We start from the raw sequence: 12,415 nt of genomic DNA on the forward strand, positions 1-12,415 counted from the left end.
ATTTTCCCCTTTTTCCACACACCCACACCTTCCCATTACCTATTTTTGACCACTTCACCCTCCCACTTCCATCCACTTATTAACTTCATATTTCACCCATTGGCTCTCTCACACTCCCTCATCTGGTCCTTACCCTACACCGTTCATGTCCGCACCCCCAGTAGTTCCCTTACAGATTCCAGCACCGGTGGCCTTGGTGTTTATCACCTTCCGGCAGCTGTCTCCACTTTCCCTGCCCCCTCTGGCTCCATCCGTCAACACCCCCAATCACTTCTGACCATTGCCTCACCTCTCCCCCTCTCCTCTTTGTACAGGCTGTTTCCTCTCTCCATTCTCATCCCTGATGCAGGGTGTTGATCCAAAATGGCAACAACTCCTTAGCCTCCGCAGATTTTGCTCAGCCCACTGAATTCCCGTCGTAAATTGAGAAATGGCTTGAAACAGAATAGGGTATATGAGTCACTCACCAATACATATGCTCCAGACTATTGCTGATTAATGCCAAGACAAGTTTCCATATAAAATCACTGGCCTTGAACATGTTATCAAATTATAGCAGATGGAACACATTTTTAAAAATTTAGTAAGTCTTAAATAGGTAATTTTCTTTGTATCATGTGCAGTTAAGTTTTCCTCTTCTGCAAAGTCTATTTCTCAATTTCTTGTTTTAATTACGGCTTGCTGGGAAAGTACAGAACAAGAGTTATTTGTAAAGAAACTGAAGCTAGTAATGACCTTGATGAAACCCGCCTGTTTTGTTGCAAGCTAGTACGCTAGTGTTTCATTTACCTTATTATTGTGCATCATATCAACACGCAATAGCTCTATTTGAGCACGTGTAAATGTTTTAGAAGATTAAGAAGAGGGCTCGGTGCTACTGATTTAGATGAGGATGAAGCAGTGACCTAAAAAAAAGTGTTGTGAGGTTTGGCGTCCAATTTATTTAGTCACTGCGGAGTTCCCCTGCTCTCCCCTAATTCCCTGTATTTCCTCGTGCGCCACCGAGTCACACTGAGCGAAAAAACGTGAACTTAATGTGTGTCGTTTCAGAAATACTGTACTACGAATTCATAAATAAGTATAACCGGCTATAGATACAGCTGGAGCAAACACAAACTGCAAACAGGGTCCCACCAATTCCAAAATGATTCTTGCTCTTTAGACGATCGTGTTCTCGGAGTTTCCGTTTATTTTTTCTTTGTCATCGTGTGGGTAGACTTTGAATTATAAACACTAAAAAAAATTACGCTCGCGCATTTCGTAATTAAGTTATTTAGAAGACTACAACACCCAGGAAGCTTGTTAAACCCGAGGCCTTTGATCGGAGGAGTTGCTCACCCATGTGACCGTCGGAGCTCCCGGGGATAGGCTCCGCCCACTGTCAATCAACGTGATTCCGGTTGCCTACCGAGTGCGGCGCGTTGTAAGTCTTTTTCGTGTCAGGAAGTTTAAACAGCTAAAATATTAAATATATACTGTATCGTAAACCAGAAATAACAACTGAACGGTTTGGAAGGCCTTCGTAGCATTCTTCTGTCCGAGGAACAAAAATTGGAGGTTTTATTTTATGTTTCCCGAGGAGAATTTTCAGATAAAGACGAAGAGGCTCTAACAAGGAAGTGGTGAGTAATACAGTACGAACGAATCGAATTCAGTGGCATTTGTAAAATAGGTTGATATCTGTTAATAAATGAGAACGTTCATATGATCGCTGTTTAGGGTGTTTCTTCAGAGACAAACGTACAATATCGAGTACTGTACTGTAAATTTCAAAATACGGTCGGCGGCGATTTTAATTATAAGTGCAGATTGTTACGATCCCTGTGATAAAAGAGCAATGTCAATTATTTGACATCAGTGGAATTTCCCCTTTCCCTGAACCAGAAGTTTGGCTCCGTCAATATGGATGGGGGAACCTTTATTGGAATTAACCATACCCAGCTTAGGCAAGTGACATATTTTAAACCAGTTACTCATATTTGAATGGGTCGGCTTTGGGCGGGGGGGGGGGGGGGTAAGGAGTTAGATATGGATTTGTCGTGCTTCCCAGAATATAGGGATCACAGTAGATACGTAAACACGAGAAGTTTTGCAGATGCTGGAAATCCAAAGCAACGCATTCAGAATGCTGGAGGAACTCAGTAGGTCAGGCAACATCTATGGAAATGAACAAAAGGTCGACGTTTAGGGCCGAGACTTTCATCAGGACGGAAAGGTGCCAGAATGGAAAGTGCCTCCCCCGGGGGGAGGCGAAGGGGGATTAGCTAGAAGACGATAGGTGAAGCGGGGTGGGTAGGAAGGGTAAAGAGCTGGAGAGGAGAGTGGACCAAAGCAGAAAGGGAAGGAGGAACGGGCCCAGGGGAAGGGGTAAGAAGCTACAGTGAGGAATGGGAGGGGGAGGGATTTTTTTTACCGGAAGGAGAAATCGATATTCATGCCATCAGGTTCGAGGCGACCCAGACGGAATAGAAGGGGTTGCCTCTCCACCTTGAGGGTAACCTCATCTTGGCACAAGAGGAAGCCATGGACCGACATGTCGGAATGGGAATCGGAATTAAAATGCTTTAAAGTTCCCATGTTGGTACGTGGAGCAGATGCCCCCCAGTTTCTGTCGGGTCGGCCTGCTTCGGGAGCACCGGACACTATAGACAACCGCAGCGCATTCGCGGAAGAAGCGTTGCCACACCTGGAAGAACGGTTCGGGGCCCTTAGGGGAGATGAGGGAGGATTGACTGGGCATGTGTAGTACTTTGGCCATTGGATTTCCAACACCTGCAGAACTTGTCGTGTTTACGATGTAGATAGAGGTGCGAAAGGTCGCGTAAATCTTGCTCAATGAGAGAGAAGTTATTAAGATTGAAATAAAGGAAACAACGGGGGGAATAGGGACATCCAGACTTTTGGGGGTGTATCTGAATGTTTTTGTATTTCAAAAAATAACCAATGTTAGAAACAAATCATGACCTAAGATCCTAATTATCCATTCCAGGAAAAATAAAAAGAAATTAACAATTTCACAGAAATTTGCAGAATTGCAACACCGCCAGAGAAGGAATATTTTTGGTAATTCCTCAATAGCAAGTTCTGACCCCTCCCCCCCACCCCCACCCCCACCCCCACCCCCATGAAGATAGAAAGATTTTCTCAGGTATAATTTTTTTCGATAAATTCTGGTCAAAATTGCATCCTTTCCGAGGAATGCAGGATGTGTATACGTCTGATTTCTCTTGATATCTTTGTTAACCAACGCAGATCTGGTGAGCGAATTCTTGTCCCCGTGGTAAGATGGTCTCTGTCAGACAGGCGTGATTGGCAGCCATACACAGACAGACATGCTATGTACCCTCCTGTTCTTCAGTATCCCCTTCCTCTTTCAGTGACCTCTTGTCAGACCCTACACTCAGACCTTTCTTCTTCATTTGCCAGCCTCTCTCTGTACCCTTCACTTTAGCCTGTGCTCTGATAAACTGGGGAGTAAATTTACAGCTGTTACTGATTTCCCTGATGCGCAGGCTCTCCTAGACTGTCCTGGCACTGCCATTAGACTTCCCATGTAGCAAAGAGTCAGCCCGTTAACCTGTTGCACGTCATCATAAGTGTTGCCTCTTGTTTTGTAGTATACCAATATGCTGTTCTGAGTTGCAATTAAACTCCATTACATAACCTCAGGAGAGTTCAATAAAGGAATTCTAGGGCTGCACCCAGATGAAAAAGTTAGCTCACAGGTAGGTGAGAGACGAAAATGAGTTTTGCGTACTGGGTCAGCCACAAATTTGGCAGCTGGTGATAACTGGCTGTTTGGAGCACCCATCTGCAACAGTTAAGTGGGGCTCAGTTTTTGCCACATCTGTGGTCTGACAAACACTACAAAAAAGATGCTCTAAAGATTGTCAAGTTGATATGAAGCCAGAAGTGGAGTGGCCCTCCGTATTCCTACAGCAGCCCTCCTGGTGAGATCGAGCACCATGAGCTGGGTGGCCATTCATCCCATCGCTTCGTTACTTACCATGTTATAACAGCATTGTGCCCACCTCATGATTTTAAATAAAACAGAACTACTGTTCATGATCTGTAAGAGACTACATTATTTTTAGTTTGAAACTTATTAGAGAATGGCGATCTTTTGGGTATTATTGACAGTTTAAATATTTTTGGATTGTTGATGGGAGAACTTGTATTATCAAATCATTTAAATAAGGTTTGAATTGTTTTAAAGTGTATCACCTGTGTTTATTGTAAATCCTTGATTTTTTTTGAAGAAGAAGATTGTTAAAACAACATTTTAAAATGTTAAAACAACATTTTAAGATGTGCAAAGAGATCTTTGGGGTCTTTCCACCTGAATGCAGTTATGATATTGTTGTCCTGCTTGTCAGTTTGTGGAAAAGGTGGTGTAGAGAATATGAATTATAAAAATAGGTCCTTTGGCACAATGGATCCATGTTGGATTTATGCTCCATTCAAATGCCTGGCTGTCTTTGCTCATTGTTAACCCCTCGTCCCTTCTCCCTCCAATGTTCAGCTTGTATGACCACAATTGAATCTATATTAATTTTAATTGTTTTCTATTCTCAATGCACTGTGGCTGAAAAAATTACTTTTGAATTCTTTATTCCATTTCTATCTTTTATTCTTACTACCTGTTTATAAATGGTCTCAAGACTTGATCTTTTCAACAGTTTTCATAATTGTAAAGTCATCTCTTTGGCCACTTTCTATCTGGTTTGAAAAGAGATGCAATGTGTTAACAGGTATATAAGCTCACATTGTAGGTAGAAGCCTTAATGTATTTTCTCCCTTTTCCTGATCATTTCTGTAATTTGGAAACCAAGGATTATTAGTGCATTGTTGTCTGAGGGGTTCAGGTCACTGAGTTCCATGTATTGAGTTTGGGTAAAAAATTGGATAATCAGCCCAGTCCCAACATCATAGAAAATGGGCAGAACAAGGAATATCTAGAAATAATTCTTCATTTCCCAAAATTTTCACTAGCCTAATTAGGAATAGTTTGGCCTGTCCCCAGAACCAGTAGATAATCTTTGTAAGGATAGTTCTAGATGCATGTCTATTTTCCAGAAATCTATGCTACATTAACAAGAGAAAGATGTGATTGGGCCAGAGTGAGTACAGAGGAGAATTATAAAGATGTTGCCTGGAAAATTAGAACATTTCAGAATTTTAGCTCTGAAGACAGATTGGACAGGCTTGGCTGGAATGGTAGTGTGGTTTCAAGATGAAAAGGCTGAGGAGAGTCTTATTGGATGTACATAAAATTATGCTGGTCTTGTATTTAGCTATTACTAAGGATCTGTTTCTGTTATAGAGGCATTGTGTTTTTGTCTTTTGCTGATTGTTGTCAACTCAGAAATCCGGGGTGTACATTTAAGTTATGGATAGATATGTTAGAGGAGAGATGAGGAAAATAATTTTCCTGTTCCTGTGCTATGTATTCTGTGTACCACCAACACCCAGAGGGGACAGGGTTCTGTAACTTACTGCGTGTAATGGTTGTAAAGTCAGAAGCCATTACCATATTTAAAAACACCTGAACATGCACTCAAAGAACCTGGACCTTTTTGACCTCGATCAAGTACTGGAAGCTGGCATTAGGCTGAGTAGCTAATTTTTAACCAGCACAGAGGGAAGTCTTACCGAAGGTAAATTTTTCGGTGAAGATAAATATTTAAATGAGACGAAGGACCTGCGGGACAAGTTTGTCATGCAGAATGTGTTGGGTTTGTGATCAAGCTTCCAGATGAAGTGGTAAAAGTGGGTGCAACTGCAGTATTTAAAAGACATTTGGACAAGTACATCGATAGAAAAGGCTTAGAGCAAGGGTTCCCAACCTTTATTATGCCATTAACTGATGGGTCCGTAGACCCCAAGTTGGGAGCCGCTGGTTAAGAAGGATATAGGTCAAGCACAGGCAAGTGGAACTAGCCTAGGTAGGCATCTTCATTGGCATGGATGATTTGGACCAAAGGGTGAGTCTCTGTCCAGTATAACTGTGTGACTGTATGAGTCAAATAAAGTTCAAAGTAAATTTATTATCAAGATGCGTATATGTCATCAAATATTACTGAGATTAATTTTCTTGCGGGCATTTACCGTAGATCCAAGGAAACACAATAGAATCGATGTAAGATTACACACAAAGATGGAGAAACATCCAGTGTGCAAAAGAAGGTGAACTGTGCAAATATAAAAAGAATGATGATAATAATACATAAATAATATAAAATTAAGAACAAGTTTTGAGCCAGCAGCCTGCAAACCATCACTGTATCAAGAGCACCATCTTGAATTTTCAAAATAGACTCCCATATTATAAATTTATAATTGTTCTTTTCGAGAGTTATCAGCATTTTCATCCTTGGCTTTATTGCAAAAGGCCATCTGACTCAGGCCATGATTTGTCATTTTTTTGTGCGATTTTATTGAAGTTCCGTTGTGACGTTGATCAGATGAAACTTGTGGGGAATTATGTAGCTTGAGTGTGTCATCCTAACATTAGTAATGTTTTAATGATTGAGTTCCTGGCCAATGCTCAATAAACACCTCTAAAATTAATTATGCAATTAACATGTTGGTTGCCTGCTGCAATGCCTTTTTACAACATTGACTGTTCTTCACTTTCAAATCACTTTGGGATGTTCTGAGATGGAGAGGAATTGTCATGTGCAAGGGTGTGGTGAAAAGCTTGTCTCGCATACTAATTGTATAGATCAATTGATTACACAGAGCATTAAGGTAAAACAAAGCAACGCAATAACAATGCGGAATAAATGTAACATCTGTAAGTGAAAGTGCAGTGAAAGAAAACAACAAGGTGCAAGATTGTACTGAGATCGGTTATGAGACGTAACCATGACATTCTTTTTGAAAGTGAGTTTATCACAAAGTCTGTCTTCCATCTTAGTTCAACTGTTACATGCTATTCAATTCAGTTGTTCCTCAACCATGTTATTGATAATTAACAGCTAGCTAATCAATTGGATCTAAATTATTGAATCTGTCACTTTTTCTCAAACAAAACAGACAATGAAACTTTTATTTCAAGATTTATTGAGTAGTCATGTTAATCTCTGTAACAGAAACAAATCCACAAGTTGGAACATTTGATTGAAAGGGTTTACTGGTAAATGTGCTTCACTAAACAGTGAAATAGATCAAATTGAACTGTTCAAGTTGGGAAGGCTTAAACTAATCAGAAATGAGAAAATCTGCAGATGCTGAAAATCCGAGCAACACACACAAAATGCTGGAGGAACTCAGCAGGCCAGGAGCAACTACGTGAAAAACTTCCAACTGGATCCCACCACGAAACACACATCTCCCCTCCCCCACATCCTGCTTTCCGCAGGGGTTGCTGTCCCTCCCCACTGATCTCCCTCCTGGCACTAACCCTTCCAGGCAGCACAAGTGCTACACCTGCCTCTACACCTCCTCCCTCACTACCATTCAGGGCCCCAAACAGTCCTTCCAGGTGAGGCAACACTTCCCCTGTGAGCCTTTTGGGGTCATTTACTGTGCTCGGTGCTCCTGGTGTGACCTTTTGTGTATCTGAAACTGGAGAGTTTAACATCGGTAGCTGAGCGAAGGGCGCTGAGTAGGCTACGGTCAAATATGGATAACTCTGAACATCCTCTACATAGCATCATCCAGAGACAGAGAAGCAGTTTCAGCGACAGGTTACTATCGATGCAATGCTCCTCAGACAGGATGAAGAGGTCAATACTCCCCAATGCCATTAGGCTTTACAATTCTACCGCCAGGACTTAAGAACTTTTTAAAGCTATTATTAATGCTTTTTGAGATGGTGATTTAGATGCATATCATATTTTTTTTTACTGAGTTAAGTATTGTATGTAATTAGTTTTGCTACAACAAGTGTATGGGACATTGGAAAAAAGTTGAATTTCCCCATGGGGATGAATAAAGTATCTATCTATCTATCAGTGAGATCTGTCGTCGATTGGGAGACCGCTTCGCCGAGCATCTACGCTCCATCTGCCAGAACAAGCAGGATTTCCCGGTGGCCACCCATTTTAATCCACTTCCCATTCCCATTCCGATATGTCCATCCATGGCCTCCTCCACTGTTGGGATAAGGCCGCACTTGGGTTGGAGGAACAACATCTTGTATTCCGTTTGGGTAGCCTCCAATCTAATCGATGGAATGAACATAGAATTCTCAAACTTCCAGTAATGCCCCCCCCCCCAGCCCCTTCACCATTTCCCATCCCCTTGTCCCTCTCTCATGCTATCTGCTTACCCACCCATTGCCTCCCTCTGGTGCTCCTCCCCCTCCCTTTTTTTCTTCCATGGCCTTCTGTCTTTTTCACCAATCAACTTCCTAGCTGTTTGCTTCATCCCTCCCCCTCCGAGTTTCACCTATCGCCTGGCATTTCTCTCTCCCCTCCCCCCACCTTTCAAATCTGCTCAGCTTTTTTTTTCCCTCCAGTCCCGCTGAAGGGTTTCAGCCCGAAACATAGACTGTACTTTTTTCCATAGATGCTGCTTCACCTGCTGAGTTCCTCCAGCATTTTGTGTGTTGCTATGTTTCAAACTAACTTAGCAGGGGGACAGGATCCAGAGTGATAGGTGCAGTGTGTAGTGAGTGTGAGGATGGGTAGGCAAATGAATGGGCAAAACTACAGTAGGTGGGATGAGGTGGTGTAACATGGGGAAAAATCGAAAAGGAATGAATATAGCACTAAAGGTGTTATTTACATAAATGCTGCTTACTGAATAACTACGCTACAAGATAATAAACCTTAAGATTGGCAGGAATGATGTGGGCATCACTGAGATGTGCCTGAAAGAAGATCACAGTTGGGAGCTCAATTCCCAAAGAATGTACCTTTGTATTGAAAGGACAGGCAGGTAGGCAGAGGGCCTGGGGAAGCTCTGTTGGTAGAAAATGAAATCAAATCCTCAGGCAGAGGTGACACAGGATTGGAAGAATCCTTGTGGGTAGAATTAAGAAACTGTAAGATAGAAGGATAAATGCAAGAAATTCTTCAGATGCTGGAAACCCAAAGCAACACAAACAAAATGCTAGAGGAACTCAGCGGGTCAGACAGCATCCTTGGAAATGAGTAAACAGTCAACATTATTCATTTCCGTAGAAGCTGCCTGACCTCTTGAGTTGCTCAGGAATTTTAAGGGTAAAAGAACCCTGATAGGAGTTATATATAGGGCCCCAAATAGTGGCCAGGATGTGTGTTATAAATTTCAATGTGAAATAGAAAAGGCACAATAAAGGCAATGTTATGACATTCATGGGGAATTTCAATATGCCTTTAGATTGGGAAAATCAGGTTGGTGCTGGATTCTAAGACAGATGGCATTTTAGTGCAGCTCGTGTTTGAATCCACTAGGGGAAAGGCAATTCTGCATTGTGTAATGAACCAGATTTTATTAAGGAGCTTAAGGTGAAGGAACTATTAGGATGAAGTCAGATGTATCAGTTTTACAATGGAGTAAAAAGAATTACAGAGTCATGAGAGAGCAAGTGGCCAAAGATGATTGGAACAGGACACTAGCAGGGATGACAGCAGAACAGCAATGGCTGGAGTTCTGTGGGCAATTTGGAAGGCACAGCTTAGATACATCCACATCCCAAAGTATTTTAAAAGGAGAATGAGACAACTGTGGCTGACAAGGGACGTCAAAGACAGCATAAAAGCTAAAGAGGGGGCATAAAATATTGCAAAAATTAAATAGAAGTTAGATGATTGAGAAGCTTTTAAAAACCGACAGAAGGCAAAGAAAATAAAGAGAAAAGTTCAAATATGACGGTAAGCTACCCAATTATATCAAATAGAATATATATTTTTGAGATATATAAAGAATAAAAGAGAGGCAGAGTAGATATTGGACTGCTAGAAAATAAACACTGGAGAGGTAGTAACTGGGGACAAAGAAATGGCAAATAAACTTAAGCATTTTGCATCAGTCTTCACTGTGGAAGACAATAACAGTAGACCAGAAATTTGAATGTGTCAGGGGGCAGAAGTGAATGCTGTTGCTATTAATGAGGAGAAGGTCCTTGAGAAGTTGAAAGGTGTGAAGGTAAGTAGATCAGTTGGACCAGATGGACTGCAACCCAGAGTTCTGAAAGAGGTAACTGAAGAGATTGTGGAGGTATTATAAATTATCTTTTGTGGATCACTAGGTTCTGGAATGGTTCTGGAAGACTGAAATATTGCAAATGTCACCCTGCTCCTTAAGAAGGGAGAGAGGCAGAAGAAAGAAGATTATAGCCCTGTTAGCCTGATTTCAGTGGTTGGGAAGATGTTGGAATCCATTACTAAGGATGATGTTTCGGGATACTTGAAGGCACATGATAAAGTAGGCCAAAGTCAACATGGTTTCCTTAATGGAAAATCTTGCCTGACAAATCTATTGGAATTCTTTGAGGAAACAGCAGGCAGGATAGTGTTGGATTTTGTTTACTTGGATTTTCAGAAGGCCATTGACAAAGTGCTACACATTAGATTGCTTAAAATGATAAAAGACCATGGTATAACAGGAAAGATACTAGCATTGATAGAAAATTGGTTAACTGACAGGAAGCAAAGAGTGGAAACAAATATGGCCTTTTCTGGTTGGCTGCCAGTGGCTAGTGGTGTTCTGCAGGGATTGCTGTTGGCAGCTTCTTTTCATGTTACATTTCAATGATTTGGACGACTGATTTGATGGCTTTTGTGGCCAGATTTACAGATGACACAAAGATAGATGGAGAGGCAGGTAGTACTGTGGAAGCAGGATATCTGAAGAAGGACTTGAACATATTGGGAAAGTAGTAGATGGAATATAGTGTAGGGAAGTATAGGGCCATGCACTTTGGTAGAAGGATAAAGGTGTAGACTATTGTCTAAGTGGGGAGACAATTCAGAAATCAGAGGTGCAAAAGGACTTGGGAGTCCTTGTGCAGGATTCCCTAAACGTGTTAAGGAAGGCAAGTGCAATGTTAGCATTCATTTTGAGAGGACTGTAATGTAAGAGCGAGGACTTGATGCTGAGCCTTTATGAGGCTGTGAAGTCTTATCAATCTTATTGGTCAGTCTGCAGCTGGAACATTGTAAGCAGTATTGGGCCCTTTATCTAAGAAAAGATGTACTAGTGTTGTAGAAGGTCCAGACAAGGTTCACAAGAATGTTTCTGGAAATTAAAGGGGTAATGTATGAGGAATGTTTGATAGCTTTGGGCCTCTGCTCACTGGAATTTAGAAGAATGAGGAGGATTTTCATTGAAACCTATCAAATACTGAAAGGCCTAGATAGAGTGGATGTGCAGAGGATGTTTCCTATAGTAGGGGAGTCTAGGACCAGAGGGTACAGCCTCAGAATAGAGGAGTGTCTTTTTAGAACAGAGATGAAGAGGAATTTATTTCGCCAGAGGGTAGTGAGTTTGTGGATAGCTGTGGAGGCCAAGTCAAGGAGTATATTTAAACCAGAGTTTGACAGATTCTTCGTTTGTTAGGGTGTCAAAGGTTATGGGGAAGGCAGCAAATGGGGTTGAGATAGACAATAAATCAGCCATGATAGAAAAGTGGAGCAGGCTCTTTTAGTGGCATTATGGTTTTGTGGTTTAGGTGACATCATGATAAGAGGGTTTAAAACTTGTAAGGTTGTATAGAGAAGAGACAAAGTGGAATAAGGAGTCACATAAAATTTGAGGACATCATAAAATCATTGCTGTGATAGTTGACTAAAGACTGAGGTAGTCAAATACTTCAGTGCATAGCTACAGGATAAATAGATACTTTAGTGATCCCAAAGGAACTTAGTATCACAGTAGCATTACAGGTGCACTGATATAAATATAAGAAGAGAAGTAGAAAGAATAAAAAAACTTAAGTTACCACAGTCTTAACAGCAGGGAGTCATCACTTCCCCATCTATAATTTGACTCATTATAGAGATTAATGGCTGAGGGTAGGAATGATCTCATATAGCACAGTTTGGAGTAGCATGGTTGTCTTATGATGATGTAATATTCCTCTATTTAACAGAATAATTTTCCAGATATTTATCATTTAATGTGTTGGTTCTAATCAGCTAACAGAAAAATGTTGTATTCCAAGAAGAGGTCAATTGCATCTTCCCGCTAGCGAGCTTTATTTAGTTATCTACTTCAGACAAACATACTGAATATAAATACTTGGGGATCCACAAAATATGATGATTAGTTTAATGTTAATAAGTTGAGAAATGTTCTGTTCTTGCAGACGTATATGAAACCATTTAAATACCACGTGGAGGCTACGTATATCTAAAATTGCAAAAGCCAAAGGAGCCTTCTGCAGGCATGCTATAAACATCAGGCACATAATAAAGATTAGTCCTGGAAAAATTATCAGGATAAAATACTTAGTCAAAATAATTGAATAGAATCAGAGCAACAC

General features: G+C 41.0%; 1 protein-coding gene across 5 annotated transcripts in view; it reads left to right on the forward strand.

Annotated features, from left to right (window-relative positions):
- The window catches only part of jak1 (Janus kinase 1), a 150,983-nt gene that overhangs the window by 30,795 nt on the left and 107,773 nt on the right, over nt 1–12,415 (forward strand). Inside the window, exon 1 of one of the 5 annotated variants that reach the window (XM_073063187.1) lies at nt 1,387–1,622. The exons of the other annotated variants lie outside the window; for them this stretch is intronic. The gene's annotated coding sequence lies outside the window, so the exon portion shown is untranslated. Of the gene's footprint in view, nt 1–1,386; nt 1,623–12,415 lie in introns of those variants that run through there. 5 annotated transcript variants of the gene reach the window in all.

This window comes from Hemitrygon akajei, chromosome 12 (assembly GCF_048418815.1).
Source record: "Hemitrygon akajei chromosome 12, sHemAka1.3, whole genome shotgun sequence".
NCBI lineage: Eukaryota > Metazoa > Chordata > Chondrichthyes > Myliobatiformes > Dasyatidae > Hemitrygon > Hemitrygon akajei.